The sequence below is a fragment of the Lonchura striata genome, chromosome 5, assembly GCF_050655825.1.
Source record: "Lonchura striata isolate lonStrDom1 chromosome 5, ASM5065582v1, whole genome shotgun sequence".
In the NCBI taxonomy this organism is placed as follows: Eukaryota; Metazoa; Chordata; class Aves; order Passeriformes; family Estrildidae; genus Lonchura; species Lonchura striata.
In genome coordinates, this window is record NC_140707.1 from 59,223,080 (window position 1) to 59,246,568 (window position 23,489).

The 23,489-nt window shown below is 38.4% G+C and overlaps 1 long non-coding RNA gene across 1 annotated transcript; it reads left to right on the plus strand.

The window, feature by feature from the left end:
• Positions 1-161: 161 nt before the first annotated feature.
• Positions 162-4,272, plus strand: LOC146767395 (uncharacterized). The gene is made up of 3 exons (XR_014955745.1): positions 162-303; positions 527-620; positions 1,600-4,272. It is a non-coding gene; the product is annotated as an uncharacterized LOC146767395 (long non-coding RNA).
• Positions 4,273-23,489: the final 19,217 nt, after the last annotated feature.

Genomic DNA, 23,489 nt, shown 5'->3' on the forward strand with positions numbered 1-23,489 from the left:
GCAGGGTTTGTATCTTGCTCGGAGGACTGAACGGGCATTGAAGAGTATGTGTTTCTCTGATTTAAGGTTTATGCAGTGAAGCAACAACGTCTCCACTGAGTAACTGAATTATTTTTTATTATTTTCCTAGGTCACCTGGCAGAACAAGGACACATGAATATTGTAAACTTGTCTCTCTCCCCGTTTTCAGGTTTTTTTTTCTTCCTTTTTTAACAGATTCAGACAGGTATCACTTTTTGTTTTTAAAACAAGCCAAGAGAAGCAAACGTTAAAGACCAATGCCATCTCAAATCCCCGCGTGTGGTAGGTATTCCGATTTGCTTCCGATCTATCTTGGTGCCTATTTCTTTTCTTTTTAATCTTTAATTATCTAGCTTAGAAAACAAAGCCCATAAAGTTGCAATGATGCAGAAAACTTTATATTTTGCATGTTCCGTGAATTTTTAAATGGAGAAATTTTAAATCCCTAAAACTCTTCATATTAAGAGGTTTGGCTCTCCTGGTAGCTGGCTCTTGTGATTTGCAGAATACTTCGTCTGTCACGACTGTCCCTGGGAATCCACAGGAGGTGAACTGAATAAGATTAGACTATTTACCCCATCAACTCTCCATCAAAGAAGGTAGGAAATTGTACGCATGAAATGAAAACAAGCCATTAGAGTCCGTTTACGAGGAACACATTATTTTTCCTCAACAAAGAATATCCTCGTTAGCGCTTACTCGCACTTTATCTTTAGCCTTCCTTTCCTCGATATACCAGGATTTGAAACCGCACCTGAGAATGATCTGAAACGTATTTCTAGCGAAAGATTTGTATAAGCGTTAAAAAACAATTGCAAAAACTAAATTATCGCTTTATTGATACATCGCAATGTGATTAATTAGCTGCATTTTTTTTACTTCAATTTATCTGCCTAACCATTTCTTTATGCCTTCGGCATTTAGACCTGAACTTCGTGCAAGTTTTTCAAATTTGATAGAAAGTGAAACTATTTGACACACGGTTAGGCGGGTTTTTGGTTAGATTTGGGATAATTTTTTTCCTGTTGATGTTTTGAGAGTTTTCTTTATTTTTTATTTGTTTGTGGGTGGGCTTGGAGTGGGAGTTTCGGTTTGTTGGGGTTTTTTTTGGTCAGTAATTCCCTGAGTGCAGCCGGTCACGCTGCATGCAGAGCAGCGCCTGCTTAATGCCGCCATCGGGATGCTCCTTCACGTCCTCAGCGGCTCTGCAGCAATGCGCGACAGCATCCCTCCGGTGGCCCGGGCGAGCCGGGCGGGGGTCCCCGGGAGAGGCAGGCCCGAGGGGAGGCCGGCAGCGGGGCACGGCCCGCTCCGGCTCCGGCCCGGAGAGGCGCATCCCGCGGGAGCATCTCGGGACGGGCGCTGCGCGGCCGCGGAGGCGGGCGGCGGGGACAGCGCTCAGCCGGGACTGCCGCCCCTCGGGGGACAAACCGGGTGACCCCCGGAGCCCCGCTTCCTGCGGGGGCTCGCAGATGGGAATGCCCTCGGTGGGGACACCCGCCGCCGGGGCCGACTTCTCGGGTGTTTAGCATCCCTTGTGTCAGGGCTTCATCTCCGCGCCCGTCCGGCTTCTCCCAGGTGACAGCAGCACCGCGGGACACGAGTGGGCACCCGAGGAGCCGCGGCGCCGGCGGAGCACACACCGCCCGGGCCCGCCGGGCGCTCGGCTTCCCAGAGACATTTTTGTTCTCCTGATGGATGATCCACCATGCTACAACTCTCACCCTCATTCCTAATTTAGAAATTATATTTTCCAAATAACTTTGTTGGCCCAGTGGGGACGGTTTCTTTTATTTTGTTTTGTTTTAGTCTGAGTCGTTTTGCCGTGAAACCCCCGGTTTCGATACCCGCTTCGCAAAGCCTGCTCTCGGAGTTTCTCATTTCCCATGCGCTCTTTGCTAACCTGGCAAACGGAAAATTGTGTTAAACAAACAATCAGTTGTCACACAATGTCGGGGTGAAATTGTAATAACAAATGAAACACAAGCAAATTGTGCTGCATAGTGTTGCTAAGCAATTGTTTGTTACGGGAGGGTGGTCACAGCATGGGTTGAAAGAGGGATCTAAAGAGGAGCATAGCACTGGGCAGAGCAAGCTGTTAGGTATGAAATACGGTAAACACGGCGCTGATTTTCAATATTATTACCCAAACACGATTTCATACAAAGCAATCACCATACACAAGTCTGTGAAAATGCGGAGAAATCTGACTTTTTTTTAAATTTTAATATATTAAAGAATAATTCCTGGGATGCAAAACGCACCCATCCCTTTCCCTGCGGAGTCTTTGACCGGCCGGGAGGGGCCCGGGGCGCCGAGCCCCAGCCCGGCCGGGGCTGGTCTCGGCCAGCAGGTCCCGGCTGCGGCTCCCGCCCCACGCCGGGGGTAGCGGGGGTGAACCGGGGCTTTGGGGGATGACCGGCGGCGAAACGGCGCTTCGCGGCACATCCCTCACTTATAAATGCCATCACCCTGCAGCGTTCCCCACGTTTGTTTCAAATTGATTGCATCATTGCTTCACCAGGAAGAAAAAAAGTATAAAAGTCATACAATGCGGAATTACCGTAATTTGTTCCCAGAATAAACTTATCTTGAACTGATTAGGAGAGTCAGTCATTTGAAAACGAGGCAGAAACGCGGTTGGGTATTTTTCTGAAAGCTTCCCTCTAACAATATCAGCTTCTAAAGTTTTCATTCATATAAACTTTATTAATGAAGATCTTTTATTTAAACGTCAAGAGGATTTGAAATTTAGAGTAAATTATGAAGCATGCATGTCTTGCCAAGTCATGGGTCAAATGCATTTGTGAAAAACTGCTAAAAGAGCATATGGTTTTGAATTTTTCTACAATGACTAGTGTTTAAATAAATTGCTTGTACTGCTTAACTTCATGTATAATTTTGACAGAAATTGGCCTATAGCCTTTTGATATGTAAACATTTCAGGCTTTTATGCGGTATAAAAAGACACTTGCTTTTTGGGATCAGCTAAAGCACTCACCCTGTAATTCAGAAAACTGGCACCTAACGTTACATTCTTGCTGCATTTCAACTTTCAAGTGGCAGCATAAAGGGGGGAAGGAAAAGGGACATTTCAAAAGCAATTGGAATTAAAAACTGCGAATGAGGTGGGAATGTGCCACTCACTGTCTGATTGAAATGGATAAACCTTAGCACTAAGAGAATTCTCAGTCTTGTTTTCTAAAAAACAACAGAGGAATCAGTGAAAACAGTCTTCAACGTAGCACAGACCTGACTCCCATGTCAAATTAATGCCTTAAAACAAAGTCTGTCTAAAGTACAAATAGGTGTGATGAAGAAAACCCAGATATCCCTTCTGAATTCTGCCAGCTGTTTCTCTTGTACAAACTATCCTGGGCTGTAAAAATTGAAACAGACTTTTATACATGGAATAGTGCATACAATGTATATAAATATACCACTAGTCTTTGAAATGCCACTCAGCTAGATTCATGTTCACTTGCATTTCACCAGTTCTTACGTCTTTTTCAGTTTTTGCTCCAGTAAACATTCCATTCACTTCAATTAGTGTTTTGTTTTGGTAATGTGTTTTGGTTTTTTGTTTTGGGGGGTTTTTGGTGTGTGTGGGGGGGTTTGTGTGGTTTGAGTTGTATTTTTTTTCCTGTGAAGAGGAGACTAGAATGTGCTAAGGGCTTCAGGATACAGCCCATAAAAGTAGTGGAGTCACTCAGTTTTAAGTCTGCTTAAACTAAAATGATTTTGTACATATATAAATCCACCAAGCTACTGAATAAATTCATTTATTACTAATATATCTGTCTCACATAAATAAACCTCCTAATGTTGATTAGATGGATAAGCCTAGCACAGTGCTAGACAGAACAGGACCTGGATAGTTGCCTGGTGCCAGACAGCTCAATATGTTTATTTCCTGTGTGCTTTAGTGGGGACTAAGCTGAAGTTGGAAAAAGGTTTAAATGAACTATATAATTTCAATCTGTTACTGTAGTAACATTTGTATTTATTGTATATGTCAGTTAGTCATACACAGAGTTCTCAAGATACACTACCCCCTTTGTTAGTGGTCAGAGGTGACTTTTTTTTCAGAATTGTAATGAGTCAACATAGACAAATTCTGTTATAGACAAATCAGATGTTATAGCAATTTAAAAGCTGGTACAGATTCTGTCTGATTTGATATAAGCTAGTGAAGAAAGTAAAATCTCTTATAAGTTTCCATTTCAATTTGAACAAAGGCCAGTGAGATTTTTTTTTGCAGGTTTCATATGTATCCCAACTAACAGCAGACTTGGCAAATGAGGATATACGACATTAATGACTCAGCAAGAAAAAGACTTTTCATCTTAACAGAGAAATCCACATCTAAACTGAGCAGATTGTTGCAAAGGATAATCTTTTGAAATAGTGCATCTTTGCAAGCGGACAATGGGAATACACTTTGGGTCCTTGGCTGCAATGGCAGGAGTCAACGGGAGGATGCCTTGTTACTTGGAAGTTTTTTTTTTTCCATCAAAAGCAGTTTGAGTGAGATACTTCTCTCAAAGGTACTGCAATCAAACCCATTTAAGCTCATAAAAGTGGGATGATCTGGACATCTACATTAAGAAAAATTTCCTTCCAAGGGATGTGCTGGAGGGGCACACATAGTGGGTCTGTTGCACACACATGACTGACCCAGGTTTACAAACTGGTTTTCAATCCCAGTACAGCCAGCAGCCAAAATTTCTTCTGGAAACTGAACATACTGTAGAAGTGTGCTTACCAGAAGTGTGTTTCAAGACAGGATGACTTCACTCTAACCTATTAGTACTTTAATTTTTCTCTGTAAGGATGAGCTAAATGTAATTCTCCATGTTATACATACAGTCACATGTAATGGAGGAGAGGGAGATATGTGTATCTGCTCCCTACAAAGATTGTGCATAAGTTGTACTCATTATGCTATTACATAATTTTCTATGTCAGAGTTTGTACTATTATAAGCCAAAGGACCATTTTCCCAACTGATAAACATAAACAAAACTAAGACTTCTGTTGTTTATTTACCTTTTTCTAATAACTGAACTAAATTTTCGGATCATCGTGTACCACATTGGATTTTAAACCATAACAGCTCCTGAGCACACAAAGCTCCAAATCAATAGGAATTGTATGTGGTCAGCATTTATCATTCCACCCAGGCATTATTACATTGGCTAAAGGTCTTCTCTGTAGTATAAACTGTAGATACATAATGCCACCAGAACCTCTCCTCTCTCTGAAAAGGCTCTGGAGGTTACACCCAAATTAACTCTTCATTTGTAATGCAAAGAACCTCAAAAGTCTTTGCAAGGGAGTTAGAGCAACAAAGTCAGCTTCAAAAATAAATAAGTCAGCTGTACAAAAGACAGATATAACATTGTTTTCTGTACCATGCACACGATGTATATTCAGACTTCAATGGTTTTCGGAGATTTAGAGTTTATGAATATGACTGTAGTCTAATCTAACAGTGTTTACTGTGGTGGAACTAGAACTGGAGCCCAATCTCACACCTATGGAAGTCTGCTTGGTACTTGCCAGTGATTTTGAATCAGAAGTGAAATAGAGAAGTCTTCCAGCTAAAAGTCACATTATCATTTCCAAACACTATATGACTGAAACCTAGTGGACTTCTTTTAGTGAAGTGTGTCAGATACATATAATGAATACATATATTTTGCATTTTTTTATAAATCAAGGAAATAATATTAGTGATGAAGGTCAAAAGTAACAAAGGGTAACGGATTTGAAGTAGGCAAGGCAAAGATGCCAGAAGGAACTACAGAAAAACTATCTTGGTTAGACAATGTTTTGATATTGTCATTGAAATAAATATCACTATAATCACTATAATGTTTCAGTGACCAATGCTTACATTAGGCAAAAAAAACCATCATCTAGTGAAGCAAGTGAAGTGGAAGAGTTATTGCATTTACCTACTAATGTTCTCAACTTTAATCTATGTCTCTATCACGCTGTCAGTAAACCACATCCTCATTTGTGTTCTAATTTAGGCAAAAATAGCCTATTTCCTGTAAAGATCATTTGGAGAATTCAGCACAAGACTCAAACCACTAGATGACAGAACTAAAAAAGTTGTGTTTATGTTGTGTTTGGATTTGTTTCTTTTTAGTATTTCTAAAGACAATTTTATTTACAATATTGATATACTTAAGTGTTTTTATACTTTTCTGAAAGCCACCAGAAAATGTTACATTTAGATATTATTAATTTGAGGTCTGAATTAATTTATGGTTATTTTCTTCCTAACTAACCATCTAATTCCAAACTAACCAGGACAAGAGTTTTGAAGTCCTGTAATACATGTTCACCTCTAGTTGAAAATTTGCAACATGTACCCTTTATGCTTTGAATCTCATCTACTGAGACAGGGAATTTTTTATAATTTGGGATTATACAATATTTTGTAGTAACAAGTGTTATGCCAGTATTTATCCACTTGCAGCTGTCTCTAGACACTTTGCCTTTGGGTTTGTATTTTCTATCTAATTCCTATGCACTGCTTTCTCACAGCCTAGTCTTCAAATTTTTGTTTTTGAAGGGAACTCTGTTCTTTTATGAAAATGTAAATTCAGAGTTTTTTTGTTGGATTTTTTCCTAAGTTTTAGTAAGATATGCAAGATCATAGTCTGGGCCCGATGCCTGTTTCAAGAGGTCAGCATGCTGTGTAGTTAGATGAAATTCTGGACTAGGAATTGAGCAGAGAATGTGATACAGGAGCCAAAAGTCAGGGATATTTCATTTTTCAGAAGTTTTATTGATGGCATCCTCTTTATTTCTGTGCTGATGTGGCACAATATGCTTTTGGGAGTGAGGATGAATCCTTATGTGACTTTTGCCATGGGTAAAGATTCTCAGGGAAAGGGAAAAATGGCTCTTCCCCATTCTGCCTCTTGTAGTGGTTATATCAACATACATTACCAACTGATTTAAGGATGAAATGTGCTCAAAACTTGGATGTATGTATGCATGCATGTATGTATGTATGTATGTATGTATGGATGGATATATACATTTCTTGGGCCAATTCTTCACTGTGGCTTAACCTCAGGGTAGTAAAAATGCATTTGCTGCCATGTTGAGAAAATCCAGTGGACATAAAGTATTTTAGGAAAGACCTAACCGAGAAAGTCAGTGCATAAAGAATGTGAATTTATAGAGCACTCTGATCTACTCTGAATTTTCTCATGGAAAAGGTTTTTTACTGAGGGTGTCTTGAGCCTTTCAGCTGTCTTACCATGTGTACTGTAAACATCTGCACAGCTTGAAGGAGACAGTGAGTTGCAGATCTTTTCCCTACCTTTCTGCATGCTCCTAGAGAGACACCACAGTTCACAGAGCAGGCTTCCTCTAAAGTAAGCTGTGGGCTTCTACCACATCATGTTCAGAAGTGACCCAAAATTAAGAATTACTCATACACTTAGGAGTAAAAGTCTTAGTGAACTGCAGACATTTTCAGAATACCAGATTTTAGCCCAATAACAGCTCTCACAATAACTGTCTGTAAAAATTTTTCCTTTCCAAACCTTTGAATTGCATGTTGGTTACAAAATTAGCTATTTTGAACAGGGCAGGGAGATGGATTTGAAACAGCAGTTAGTGACAGCAACATCTACCCATTTTCATCACTACTTTGGTGCTCTATCAGAAAGGTTATCTGCTTGTGTATCTTTAAATATTGCAAAACCCACAACAAGTGTCATGTGAAGTACCTGTGCATATTCATTTTGGAACATACATAAGACAAACTTTTAAAAGTTTGGGGTAACTTTCAGAACCTTTGTAACTCAACCAGTTTTCCAATAGACACGTATATTTTTAGTCTTCCCAAAACAGGTAGTGTACTGTTTTGGTTTCTTTTGGCTGAAAAATATTTTCTTTACAAAGACATCTTAAGGCATCAGTCACCAGATGACTAATGCTTTAGTCTAGCCATTAGAGTTTAAATCCCACTAATTTTAGGTTTTCCTAACCTCAGCCTGCCCTATTTCAGCAAAAGGAGACTGGCCCATGTTGAAACATTAACAGGATCCAGGGAAACCAGAGAATAACTTTAAATATTTTGTACAAATGTTCCCTAGCCTATACTCTGGCCCAACAACTGGATTCCTAATTCTAAAATGATTTAAACATGAGCATCAAGTTCTGCAAAGAGCTATGTTGAAAGAAATCTGACTTTCTGGTGCACAGAATGCCTTGACTTCAGAACTGCCTGTGGTTAACAAAAGCATTAGCTTGACATGCCATTTGCTTGCTCTGTCCTCAAAGAGGGAGTGATATACAAACAATCTTCAGTCTGTGTCTTAAATTTTCTGGGCTATATTCCACACTTGGTTGTGTTGCATGTTGTGCAGTCTCAAACAAGGCTCAAGGAGGAAAATTGAAACATTCACTCTTAAGCAATCCAGGAGTGCACAGCAATTCCAGCAGCACACTTATTCTGAAATCATTGAACTGGCGCTGTCTCTCCATTAAAATCCAGATGAGAAGATCTAGCCATTACAAATGTAACATCTTTCATTCTGAAAATACATTTGAATTTTCTGCCTGTTTACTGCACGTAGAGCAATTCTGTGCTGAGAGTGACTCAATAATTACTGCTCATAAAGAGAAAGAACCATGGGACATAAAGTTGCATGATTCTTGCATTCCCTGTCCTGTGGGTTGCTTGAGTCCCATTGACCTGTCCATCCTATACAACTTCCCTCTCACCCTCCCTGGGCTCTGTTAGTCCTGCTGCTGTCTGTTACTTGAAACTGAGGGCTGATTTCAAACACCCTCAAGCCTGACTGGTAAAACACACACTTTTCTCTGATATGTCATTCACAATATTCATTTAGAAGGATTTAAATGGAGCCTTGTTCTTACAGACTGAAGGAAAGTAAAGGTACAGGAAGAGTCAATTGTTTTGGCACTTGGCTTCATTCTGCAGAGTGATGCAGAGTGATGCATTGATAAGAAAAAATACATGCTACCAGAAACAACTCAGAGGTTTTACTGTTAAAACCACTCATTGCTCTGTGGCACTCTATAAACAGGGCAGAGTAAGGGACAGTAAAAGGCATTCAGAAAAGGAAAACACAATTAACATTCATGCCATCCTACACAGGACTTTAATATATAAACACATACAAACATATATAGCAATCACTACATTTCAGGCAAGAAGCAAGTGTCAGTGCATTCAGATTTACAGCATTAACAATCTACTCCAACAGCAACCATCACAGATTTCCTTGGATAGATCTGACTTCGTGTAATCCTGCTGTGCTTATAATGCACACAAACTCAGAATGCCAACTGCAGAAACTTGCAGATGCAGGCAGTAATCCTCAAGGGCTACAGCGAGCAATGTGATTTCAGACACGATGACTTCTACAGCATTGGTCTATAAAATTTGAATTTTTTGCAAGACTAAAATGTGATTTGATGTTCCCAGAGGCAAGTGGGAAAGTTTGTGCCACTGCCTAGCCAAGGTGAGAGCTGAGCTGTCCTCTTCCCCTCTCTTGCAGCTTTGTTTTCTAGGACTGCTCTGAAGCAGGGCAGGTGACACCTGAGTGACAGGGAAGCTGCAGCAGCTCAAGCCCTAAACAAGCTACACTGGCAACAAACAGACACAGAGAGAATTTCAGCAAATCTACATCAGCTTTGGTTTTAACAGGAGTTGGATTAGGTTTTAATTCAGATTACATTGCAAATACTTTCCTGTGGGATAACTGGCTAATTGCAAGTCTGGATGAAAACCACAGGACCTCGAGGGCAATTAAAACTCTCAGGAAAGCAGTACTTACTCTTAAGGAAATTACCTTGCTGTTGACACTGGGTGTAAACCACAGGTCCTTCTATTCCTCCTTCAACAGGGCATTAAAATTGGTTGGCAAACATGAAAAGAGCTGAACAATTTAATACCTTTACAGAAAGCTCCTGTTCAGGGTCCAAAGTGTCACTTTTGTTACTGAATTCTTGTTCTGTACTGACCTTTTAGACCACAGCTACAGTTGTGGTGGTACAACACGTTCTCCAGTAATGTTTTCTGCCCCAAGCAAGTTGTAGATTATCAATATAATGTTTGTGAGATTTAATTTTAAATACTGTTTTGAGATAGCCTTTGCACTAGCTAAGTGCTATGAACCACCAATAGCTGGTTTAACTGTGTTGGTTTTATCTGAATTCAACTGAATTACAAAAGACTCAAATCAAATTTGAACCAGTCCTTCCAGAAAGGAGAGATATAATACTGGGCCCATACAAGGTTTTGGATCAGTTGGATTAACCTAGACTAGAAACAACCCTAAAATAATTTAGTTGTCAGGCAAATTGGGGAAAAGTATTTTTTATACATTTTAGAGAAAAGTGTTTGAGGGTTACTCTCTGCCAATGTATCAGTGGATTACTTCTAAATGCTGAAAGTATTTAGAGCTACCTCTTATAAGAAGTGGGTCAAAATTGAAAGAACAGACCTGAACTCTTGAATTTGCAGGTTGGAATGTAATTCTCACACCTATTTATCCAGCCTTGCCAGACTTATTACCAATACTTGAGCCCTAGGAGTGAACCTACTTTTACAGCTTTGTTTCCTGATCAGATGCAAAATTGCAATCCATGTATTTTATGGTTTGGGACTAGGCAGAGCCAAAACCTTGTAGAGCACCATTCCACTCAAGACCAAGTATTCTCATCACCATCACCTAATACCTCAGGTCTTCTTATTTTTTTTGAAGACGCTTATGGGATTTTAACATGATGTAAGTGCAGCACAGCTTAATGCAGAGCCACACCAGGATCTTCAAACTCTGTTCCTCCCAGTAGCTGCAACTAGTCTGGAAAACCATCTGATCTAGTGCCAATTGCTTAGGCAAACAAGCAGTGTTAGCAGTATTTGATTTCTGAGCTTTGTTTTTTTTTAACTTTTTTTAAGCTAGCTATGCATCCCACACACCTTCCAGAAGTTAATTTTTAAGCCACCAATTTTTTTTTACCCAAAATATATGCACAGACATAAAAGTAATTCCTACACTCTTAAAAACTACAAAAATTAGAGTGTGTAGGACTTAAAACTGCTTGAGAGACATGTGGGAAAAAAGAATACACAGTCACTGTGAATAAAAGCAAGTTGCTAACCAATACAAACAAATGTAACCTAATCTATCTACAGCAGCACCCTACTGAACACCTTTGCCTCCTACTATACAATTCTGCCGCAGCAATAAAATCAACTGTCTGAAACAGTTTTAGTTCGTTGTATGGTTAATACCAATAATGTACTCAAAATTGATGTTTAACAGAGTGAACTGATTTGTTAGAGTGTTAACAGCCACAGACTTTAACTAATAAACAGATCATTAACTGCTGGTAATAAACAACTTGCCAGGATCATTTATTATTTAAGAACATACTTTGTCTTAAGAAAAGATGGCCCACTTAATTCTATCTATGACACCTTTCTGGCTCCCATTCAAAGTGGGAGGCACAGATGAAGCCACAGAGAAACTATACTGCACACACTGGATCAAAATGAACGAAAGAGTGCTGGTTTTCACGAGAAAGTACTCACAAGAAATATATTAATTCCTTGCACTGCCTTATAATATAGCCAGCATTTTTACCAAGCTCTTGTTTTTAATACTGAATCTAGAGGAATCTGCTTTCTAGTTCTGATAAAAAACTTCTTCATCCTTCTTTTACCATATGGAATGACACTGCAGCAAACTTTTCCTTCTGGAAGTAGTTCTGAATGGGAGATACAATTTTAGTATATAAAGAGTTTTCATAATAATAGAAGAAGAAGGAAGTTAAAGGAAAAAAATAATGTAAATTTTGTTACAAAAGAGGAACAGAAAAAGCTAGCTCGAAGTCATTCATTCTCAAAAAGCCTTTTAAAAAGCTGAAAAGTTGTAAATACATGACCTAATTGCTCTAGATGATGACTGGAGATTTGGAAGGAGCAAAAGAAAGTCCTTGTCTCCCCATGATTTCTAGGACATTCCATGTGTAACAAAATGAAGACAAACACACAATATCACACAATAAGATACACTTTGCATACTGGAATGTTTTAAATTTGTCAATATTTGAAGTTCAAGAGGGTGGTACCACTATAGTTTCCTTTTGGTTCTCACTTCTGAAAGAGATGATGTCTCAATGCCAATCTGATTGAAAAGCAGACACCTTCTAAGACTGATTATTGCAATAAATTTAAGTTACCAAAGCATCCAGATAAAGATTTCCTAAACTTCTCCCTGCATTGTTTCAATAACCTGATAAGTCAAGCCACAAAAATACGACCATATGTTCTGAATAAGAGTGAGAGATGAGGAGCTCAGCGACAGTTTGCTGACATCCACATTTTAGATCAAGAATCACAAAATATCAATTTATTTTCTAGTATCTTCTTAGAGCCACCAACAAAAATTATGAGATTATTTTTTTCTAGGCACTGTGTAAATAAACTGCACAAATACCCCAAAGACGCTACAGGCTGAATGCAAATACAGTCTCAAGCCTGCAGTGTCAACCTTTAACAGCCCTGCTGAAATGTATGTATAACACTTCAATTGCAGACAGTTGCAGGATGGCTTCTTTATGCCAGATCCTTACAAGAGAAGAAATATAATTTGAATAAAATTTTTCATTGCATTTTTTTTACATCCCCTTGTAAGCTCAGGAGAAGGCATTTTTAATACAATTTTTACAATAATTCTGATCTTAAACTAATATAAATTAGCTATTACTTGAAGTAAGAAAAATTCCTGTATTTGCATGCTGGTTGGAAAAATGCTTCTATTTAATTGCTTGGGAAGAACAATTTATTTATAGACGTACTGTGCAGGAGGAAATTTGGCTCTCCTACTATATAACAAAATGCATGGCACTCTGCCAGGATGCTGGCTATCCCTGGACATTTGGTGTTCCATATACCAAGAATGTGGAATTGCACTGCCTATAAACAGAGAAGGCTTTTTTCCAAGGATACTGTAAAACATGATTTTTCTTGAATGGAGAAAAGAAAAATTAATGCAATGCTTATGACGTTGCAAGAGCAGAAACTCTTTTTTGTATTTATCACCAGTTGCATTAGTCGGATAATGAGCAGTTAAAACAGATTACTTGTTACTCTTCCTTATCCCATTTAGGGAAGATGCCAAAAAAGCCTCCTGTTTTGTGGGTTTTGATTATAATTCTTCTAAATCGGGATATTACACAAATATTTCCACACAGCAGGATGACTCACATAAATAAGTAATGCAAGACTGGGATTTACTAATCTGTCAGTGACAGTGTATCCAATTAATTCCTCTGTTTATTTAGGTAGGAGTTTTTTGCACTTTATTATCTTCAGGCTGTTTGGCCACAAGGGAGAGAGGGCCTTGGGAGGGGGAGTGGAAATAGATTTTTGAAGGAGAGCCATAATTAGCTCAATTCTTGGATTGAGCTCAGGAATGTTGTTACTGCTAAATAGCTCCTTAAATGGAGTATTTATAAACTCCAGGCAAAGCTGTAATATTAGAAGAGAAGAAAACCCAAAATCAAATATATTTAGATGTACAAGCCATAGGTTAATGCCTTGGCATGATGACATAATCCAGCTCAAGGGATGGGGAATGAAGAAACTTATTCCTGATGGCAAATCAGTGCATTGCACACAGCCCTGCTGGAGCACATGGAGGGGATCCAGAAACCTAAGAGTTTGGATCCACCCTGAAGGTCCCTTAAATAGCACCTGGCTCTCACGGAGGATCCACACAGGTCCTTCCCAGTGACCCATGTGTGCACCCAGATGGAATCTGCTCTGCCCTGCAGCCACAGCAGTTCTGGGGTTTCATTTGCCCACCTCTTTGCCCCCTCCTGCCCTCCCCATACAGCTTTCCTACAGGGGTTTTACCCACATGGGTGGAGATGTGAGGCATTTGCCCAGGAGTGGCCAGGCTGCTTTCTGGCTCGTTTTCCAGTCCTCTGGCAGCAGGCAATGGGGCTGAGCTCTGCCTCAGGGTATCTTCTAGCTGCCCTCTCTGACCATAAAACCTATTTGACATCACCCAAGCCCTTGGATCCAAGCCCCTTTTATTCAAAGCAGACTTATTTTTTTTTATCACACACAGACTACATGGTCCAAACCAACTCCCCTGGAAGACATTTGGACTTCAACAGGGACAAATTCAGGGCGAAGCAAAATAAATCATTAAGCTATGATACAGAGGATTTGTGCCAGGCCTTCACACAAGACTAAGTTTAATCATTGCAGATCAGGGTATTTGGGGACAACATCTATTTTGTAACTTCATAAAAAAATCAAATAAGTGAGCCATGGCTTGTCCAAAATCTCAAATTATTTTCCACATTTAGGAATTTTTCATGTAAGACCTTTGCTTGCAATGTAATATCCCAATGAAGCTTGTTAAATGCTTTTCCAAGGCTATATGATCTTTATTTAAAAATTATAACACTGTCTACTGGACAGTGGAGAAAAGAAATAATCTCTTTTTCAGATTAACTTCTTGAAAGCTTTCAATAGTGGAAAATAAATCTTACAAATTCTCTCTCAATTTCCATGTAACATATCCTGTCCAAACACAGAGACGGTTGTCTCCTAGAGGTGCCGCAGTGCATTGATAAATTACAGCAATATTGTTTCCTTGGCAAATCCATTTCAAATACAACAAAAAACTTAATGGGATTAACTTCTTGGAAATGGAGTTGGAAAGTTTAGTTCAATGGAGCAAAACCCAGTGTGTTAATATATTAGGAGTGCAAAACAAAATAAAGGGAAATGAAAAACAAAGAAATAGATAAGCAGTAGACATAGAGACAAAATCAAAAGAGCAGAGAATTAGAGAGTCAATGTTTGCACCTTGATGCAAGTTTGTGAAACTTGATGAGTACAAAGAACATGGCATTTCAGACTTCCTCTGAGGAGCTATTGTAAAAAATACAGTAGGTAGACCCTTGTGTGTACCAGAGAAAATTATCAAAACCATGTAGCCAGCTCTGTTTGGTTTGGCATTGCCTATACTACAATTCCAATTTTAAAAGCAAGCTATAATTATATTGGTATATAAAAAAAAAAAAAAACAGTAGAAAAGAAGAGATAAATTTGTTTGAAACCAATTCTGCTCAGATATTTGAATTTCTCTATTTCTGGGAAGAAATTAGTCTTAAGCCTTTTTATTATTGTTATTACTATTATTATTATTCCAGTACATCCCCTTCATTTGCTTAGTTCCTCAAGCAAATTAACAAAAAATCAGAACTGCATGACTGGAATCCACCACATAGCTGTAAAACCTTTATCTGATATAGATACATGAGTATAAATAGAATGTGGCAGGATCACGAGCTGAGTTAAATATTGATTGGTATAATATAAACATACACAGTTGAATAAATGTGGAAATAACACACTGTAGTAATTTATGGATTTTTCAATCAAAAGTTATTTCCAAACTGTTTTAGTATTTGAAGACAAACACATTCCTGCATGTTTATCATTTGCAAGCATGTGCTTTTTTTCTGCTTCTTGCTGGTTGTTATTCCTCCTGGATGACAAACCACATTGGGTACATGGTATTGCTTTTATTCTCTTACTGGGGAACAGAAAAGAAGTCCTGCAGGGGCCAATAACAAGAGTTTTAAGGTTGGGGTTTTTTTGGGTGGTAAGGGGGCAAACCCTTTCACTAACACAGGTAATTGTGATCACATTTTGCTGAACAGGAATTAAAACATTTCAAAGCATCCTTCAAGTGAATATATTCATCACCCCTCCCACCTATTCTTTAGTTATTCCTATGCACTCTGTGCACACAGCCAAAATTAAAATATTTTCCTATCATGATGCATGACTATTGAATTTTTCTATTAAAAAAAACCAAACCTGGAAGCACAGATTAAGTATGAATTATCAAAATTATTTTATGAAAAATTCTGCTAGTACATCTATATTTTATATTGTTAGATAGAGAAATATACCTGGGCTGTTCCCTTCTGGTTTTGTGGACACTTCTACCTGTGCAGTCAGTAGTATATGACTTAAATCTGAAGCAGCAAACATAAAGATCTAATAAATTATGTGTTGTAGTTATAGTTGTAAGTGTGCACAGATATATAAATGCACATAACTATTTAATATATTTTAATATATTAATTATTTTTTAATTCAGAAAATTTATAGCAGATCTACTGTCAGCATCAAAACTCAGAAGTTCTTGGTCAGAACCTAAGATAGTTAAGTTTAACTTAAAAACTAAATTTAAAAGTATTTAGCCTTTACCTTTGCTTTAAGTCTTTAGGGCTCCAGCTTGCAAAATTTTCTCTTCCACTGAAAAATCTACAGGCATTGCTTTTCAATGAGAGCTGAGAATCACAGGTAATGAAATGTCTCCAGGAGTTGGCTCTTTATGGAAAAACACCAAACATCATGAGACTTGTAATAAAATGATGAATGTTGGAAGCACTGTTGTAGTCTTGCTTTCAGAATATGATTCTTGAAAAACACAAAATAGTTCATGTTAAACCAATTTTTTCTTATTAATACCTCTACATTTGGTACTTACACTGGTAGGCTGAGTGTTATCTGGCTGTTTTTTTCATAACTGAGCAATTTACATGGCCATGACAGCCAACCTCAGTTGCTAAAAACTAATTCTATATCAAAGATTCAGGAAGGGAATTGGACTATTTTTCTGAAATATGATTCTTGTTCCATCTTGCTATGGCTTTGATCTGACTTTTCATTCTGAGCTCTTACCTTACGTGACCCTTCTATGGTAGAAGCACAACATTTCTTCTAAAAGGAGAAAAGTACTTTGAGGGTGGCAATATTTTCCCAGAAAGGGAAAAAGTTGCAAGCATCAAGCCAGGAAGGAAGGAAAAGACATCACACGTTTGGAGCTCTACAGGCAATAAATTTATTGTCAATAGTCAGGTTCAAATAGCATTATCCAGGGAAAAGTTCCCAATAGAACCACAGTGTGGGTGAGAAAATAATTTTGGTCAGTCATGTTCTGACATTTTTATGAATTTAATTTAAGGTGACAAGAAGAGACCTAGTAAAAATGGCTGAATGCCTACCAAAGGAAAAAACAAATAACCTAAAAGAAAATGAAACACTTTTTTTTAGAAGGAAGTATTTCATGGCTGTCGGTGTATTTCTATGTTCCAAGCTAAAAGTATTCATATCAACTTTTCAGTAGTGGGACAATAAGAAAAAACAGTCACAGAAACATTCTGAATAGTCTGATCTGAATTACTTTTAGATTAAGAGTGACATTGAAGTCTGAGCTGAAAACTGAAAAAGGTAATTTGGGCTCTCAGTTTGATAAAGTTCTTTTGTGATTTTGGGCAAGTCAAGTGATTCAGTATCACTTGATCAAGTTTAGATTTATTTTTAAGCCAACATTGGTAAACAGAGATAACATACTTCTGCACAGAGAAGAAATCTGATGACTTCAGAAGTGCACCCAGCCTTCTTTACCAGCATTGCCTTTGTGTCCTTAAAGGAAACAGTACTTTGAAAAATTTTATTTCCCGTCCTTCCTTTTTCTCCCCTCTCCTATTGATACATATTTAATGGGATTTTGCAGGAAGGAAAAGATCCTAAGTGGTGTATTTGGGATAAGGGTCACTCTTTGGGCAAGGAATGATGACCACATGCTGGGCTGTGTTAGTGAGTGCAGAGTGCTGCTCTGGGTGTGATTATTCTCCTCCCTGAAGCACAAGTGTGATCAAACAGAGGATGCTGTGTCCAGTTTGATACCCATCAGTATGAGAAAGAATTGGAACTAGTCCAATGGAGGGCAAACAATATTATTAAGGAGATGAAGCACATAATGTACTTAGAGAGGTTAAAGAAATGGATTTATTTAACCAGAGAAAATAAAGTTTATAGGAAATATGCTTCCTTTACCTTCATTGTTATAAAGGAGATTGGAGAAAGAGGTGCACAGAAGATGTCAAAAGGTAGCAAAGAAGTTGCAACAAGAGAAATTTCAGTTATATAAAAGAAAAAAAAATTCTCCACAGAACTGTTTCCCTGAGATATTGAGGCATCTGCATATCTGGAGAATTTTATAAAAATCTGAGCAATAAAATAAGCCCTACTTTGAGTAGGGATATAGATCAGATATGATTATGACTGATAAAATCTTTTCATCTTCAAGATGTGTGTTGTTTGCTGAGGGTTTTGTTTTTAATTCTATACCATTAGAACTAATTAATTTCCACATTCTTTTTCTCCTTTGGAATTTTCTTATTTTCTTTAAGTGTTACTACTGAATTTATTGTGCAACCTTCACTGCAGTCCAGGGTGTGATTAAGGTTTTTACAGATACACATGAGCAAGCTTTAAACTACTGTGCTCAAGATCTACTAGCTGATTAGTTCCATAAACACAGAGCTACTAACCTTATTCTTCAAATATTTGGAGTAATTAATGATGCTAGATTTGGCAAATGGTTTGTATTGCATATTACCAAGATTATCTAAAATATCTGGTTTGTAATCACAGCTTTCACTGACAGGTGTTAACAAAATTGTTCTGGCACTACCTTCAATAAAGGTCTGCCATGAAAAGTGCCTAGAAAATGGGTTCCTGTCTATTTGTGCAGAAGAAGGCCCTTAGGTACCAGGAACAAATAGATACCTGGTCTTGTTATAAAGCACAGGCAGTGCTGCATCTTTGTGGTTTTTTGTGCATCTTTAGTTTTGCTTGCTAATTCCAGAGGCAACACATGCTGGGTACTTGCTCAGCAGTCCAGTTGCCATCATGACACTGCTGCTCTGCCTTCTCTGGGGTATCAGAGGTACCTTCTCAGGACACTTGGAAAGCTGTGAGAGAAGGCTCAATATCCACTGAGCAGCAAAGGATCTGACATTGCTGAAGTAAGTTCTTGATATGTCCTTCAGGAATTATGACCTGAAAAAATTGAGAAAAATTAACAAATAAAAATAAATGAAAGCATCTGAAGAACTGGTGATGCACTCACTAAAAAGCAGAGATTATTTCAGGAACATGGTAGGGATTGCTCTGGACTACCCAGCCTACCACATTGGTATTTTTATTGCTGAAGTTATATACAACCTCTAGATATAGCTGTCCTTTAGTTTCCACTGGATAGAGCACTGGATTTACATCTTTACAACTTCAGTGGGTGAGGTCTGAGGTGCTTTTGAGCTCCTTGGTAAGCAACCAAATGCATCACTTTTGTAGTTGGCCATTGACCTGTGCCTTTTGCATGGCTGATCTGTTGGGGGCCCACACCCAACCAGAGGCCAGCACTGCTCCAGGGATACCAGCACAGTGACATCAGACAATCTGCAGCTCCCCATCTGAGCCAGGACTCTTGTCAAACAGCTGGCAAGTCCCTGTAGCCTGCTGGTGGCTCAGGCACCCACAGACCCGAATTCATTGCTGTGTGTACCTGTACCCAGGATTCTCCCTAGTGATTTAGTCTGAGCAAGAAGCCATTAGAAATCTGAAGTCATGACAGAGATGGGTTCAAAAACTGTCCCATGACCCAACTGAAATTATCTGGTGAGCAGAAGTTATTGGTATCATGAGAAGCTGTTAAAACCTCTTGTGAGCACATGCTGGATCTAGGAGGAAAATCTGGCTCAATCTCTCACAGATTGGCTAGCATCATTTCACACCAATCTTATCAAAAGTGCCTGTGAGTTCTTGATTCAGTTGGGGCCAATTTTAGGGCAAGGGCTTGCAGTGCATTGCAATTGTATGAGCCACACTGAACTCTGGCCAAGGCATCAAGTTTCTGAGAGTTGTAGACAAAACCTGAGTTACTGCTGATCAGACTGGATTTTCTCTTTTTTTCTGACTAGCTGTCCAGAATTTTCTGAGTGAATGAATAGCCAGCCATTTTCTCAAGTGAATAAGTCAATGCAGATTCTAAGATGCTCCACTTTGGAAATTACTATGATCACTGGATATAAAAAAACTCTTTTCTTGGTAAATAGTGGCTTTTCTTAGAGGCATAATTCTGAATATCATTTTACTCTTGGTGATGATTAAATTTTCAGATTTCGACACCTTAACAATTGACCTTGATCAAGGTTCTGAATTGCCCGTCATGTGAAAAGCGCTTTAGACACCAAGCAATTATTTGGTGATAGCCATCAGGATAAATATTACTGAAAAGAAAAATAGAATGAGTGCACATCTCAAATAGCAAGTGCAAAAAATATAATCAAAGTCAAAACTTAATTTGCATGTGTCCACAACTCTGCACTATAACTTTTTTCACCACAATTTCCCTGCATTGGAACATAGAAAAGGTAAAATTTAAGACTTCAAAATAAAATTACATCTTTTCAATAGCTATCATAAAAAGATGAGGAGATGAAATCTAATGTCAAATCAAATTAAAGTATAGTATAGCGGAAATTCCATTTGCATTTTGCACATTTTAATACCTTGACTATTTACAAGCTAAAGAGGCAATATTCCACTTAGGTACAGCTACTTCTGAAATCTGAGAAAAAGCACAATGCACTTGCTTCTTCTCATAAGCAGCTGTAGCATATTCAGCTAGAGCCAGGATACCTGTTAAATTTGTTTTATTGGAAGAAAGCTGATTATAGACTTTGTGTCCCTTTCTTTGTTAAAGGAAGGTTTGTGAGGTCTCAAACTGAAACTCTTCAAGGTGAAACAGAAACTCTGAAACCACTTAGAAGAAGTCATACAAAGACTAGTCCAGCCAATGTGTCAAAGAGGCTTTTAAATATTCAACCTAACAGCAGGAAAAGAAGCAAATATCACTTATTGGACATTATAGATCATTGCAATATCTCTCCATAGATCAGTAGAAAGCATCCCCCTCTTGCAAGCAACAGCATATGGAATTAGAAATCTGCTTTCATATTTAAATATGAGAAAGGCTTTTCTCATAATGTCTTCTTGCATTTCAATTGAAAAGGGCAACATCTCTGCTTATCTCTTTCACTGTGCAGGAAGTTTAATGAGTCTGGTGCCATATCTGAATTGTCATTTGCTAACTGAATAACTCAGCATTATGTAACAAAATGTTCATCCTTCTTGTGGCAGTGAGGTAAATCTCATGTGCATGTCTCAGACATTTGGTGTAGTGACACATAAATATATACAGCTTAAAGAGGGGTAACCTCCTTGTGTCAGTGAGTTGCTGTTGCACCCTTGACCTAGCAGGACAGACTAACATCATGAAGTGAGGGGCTGGGCCACAGGGTCATCCAGCATGGATGAATTAATATTCATTGTGGTCAGGGGACACTAGATTCCTTGAGTTCCACCCCATCTGCAAGAAACTACAGAAAAAAACTAAGCAAGTCACTCCTGTAGGAGACGAAAAGAGCAATTATATAATTTTATACAGTGAAGTTCTCTATATTGACATAACAGCACATAGCTCTGCTTGAAGTCCAGCGTTGGAAGTCAGAAAAGTGAAGAACATGACAATGTGTGCATCCACACCCAGCAACATGAGAGAATGCCTGCAGATAGAGAGAATGCACCCATCACTGAGCTCCCCACAGTGCTGAGGACAGCTCTCCCTACCTATCCTAGAAAGATGAGGACAAACACTTTAGTATGGCCTGTAGGGATTGAACAAGGGGTAATGTTTTAGATTTGGACAGTGATTTAGATTAGATGTAAGGAAAAGTTTTTTTACAATAAGAGTGATGAAAAATGTGTGGATGTGGTGCTTAGGAGCATGTTTTAGTGGTGGACCTGGCAGTGCTGGGTTAAGAGTTGTACTTAGAAGTCTTTTTCTATCTTAATAATTCTCTATCTTTTGACACAGTAAATAATGTTTTCTCAAAGGCTCATCTTCAGTTCAGCTTTTTACTTTAAGCCCTTTTCCCTAAGCAATTATTTCAGTTAATCTGAGGTGTTTTCACTATGATTCATAGACCTACCCCTTGCCTGGGACTCTGAAAATGTCTTTTCAAGGTGTTTTTTTATTATCTCCTTTAGTTTAAAGACCAGCTCTGGATTGACTGCATCTCCTCCTGTGAAACTGCAACATCATGGCTGCAGCCAGACATCATGGCTTCAGCCAGTCATCCTGGCATTCCTGTGCTCCAAAGGTGTGCTCTTTAGCAAATCTATTTTCTAGAATGCTACGTGAGCTAGTGCTTTGCTGAGTTATTATTCTCCTTCACAACGGTAAGACATTGTTATTTTCCTTTTCTGCAGTAATTCAACCAATACTCAGTGTTTCTCCTTGTCACCCAAGGCACTCCCAACAGAGTAACTTCCCCTTCACTTCTCTGGACAACTCATATCCTTTCTTTTGAGTTCTTTCTTTTGGCTTGGATTCAAATAATCTGACCAAGAACAAAGACTTTTTTGAAAATGAAGGATGAGAACGCTTTGCATTAATGTAGGTTTCTTTCTAAAACCTCATCATAATAGGCTACCTAATTAACATAACTCATGGTTTTTAGATGCCACACAAGTTCTCTCTAACAATATTTTGCCTGCTCTCAGCTGAGTTGCCCTTTGCAACAAACCATCTCATTTATCAGTCCCAAGTAGTGAAAAAAGTTTAGTGAAGTTTATCTGCAAGTCCATATACAGCCACCAAACACACAAACTAATATTTATGCTTTGTATATGTCAAATCTTATCATCTATCTATATTTATTCTCACTTTTCTCTACTGATTTGTTGTATTAGTAGGTTTAATCCACTTAATCTCTGTCTCTCAGTGTCTGTGACTATAAAATAAGACAAGGACACAAGGACAACAATATTACCTACTGCATCATCTTTAAGACTTATGGACAATTCCTGAAAGTGGGAATGTTTCTGCAGAAAAAAATTGCAGGATCTGTTTATGATATTTAGCTGGATCCTCCACTCTGCTAGCAATGTGCTCAGTTAAACTCTGTAAAGTTGCACCATTACAGGAAACATTCAAGTTCAAGAGTTTGTCCTTCTAAGCTGATTTGTTGGAGTTTGATTTTGTTCATTTTCACCAGTCACAATAATTGTTTCTAACCATCAAAAAGTATATAAACTAACTTTTAATTTAAAACAGTCCTGCAGAAAAAGTGCCCAAGGAAAATAGCTGTTCCACGCACAATAGTGACACAGTGACTTACAATGACTAATTAATGAGAACACCTGGAGTATCTTTCAGAGCTAAACTGGAAAAAAAATACTGGAGATTAGGTTTTCAAGCTACTGGTGGTCCCAGCTAATCTCTTTCAGGTGTAAACCACAGTGTACGTGGAAAGCAAATTCTGACTCATTCCTGCGAGACAGGAGGTCTTCGGGCTAATAATTGCAGTATGTAGTTTCCATAAAATTTACGAGGTTGGCTTTAAATTTTAGTAGTGGCAGGCCTGCAATAAATGCCAATGAGGTCCATCAAAATGAGTATTTGTGTGTGTCCTCATAAAAATAGATCAACCTTTTTAACAGACTCCATGCA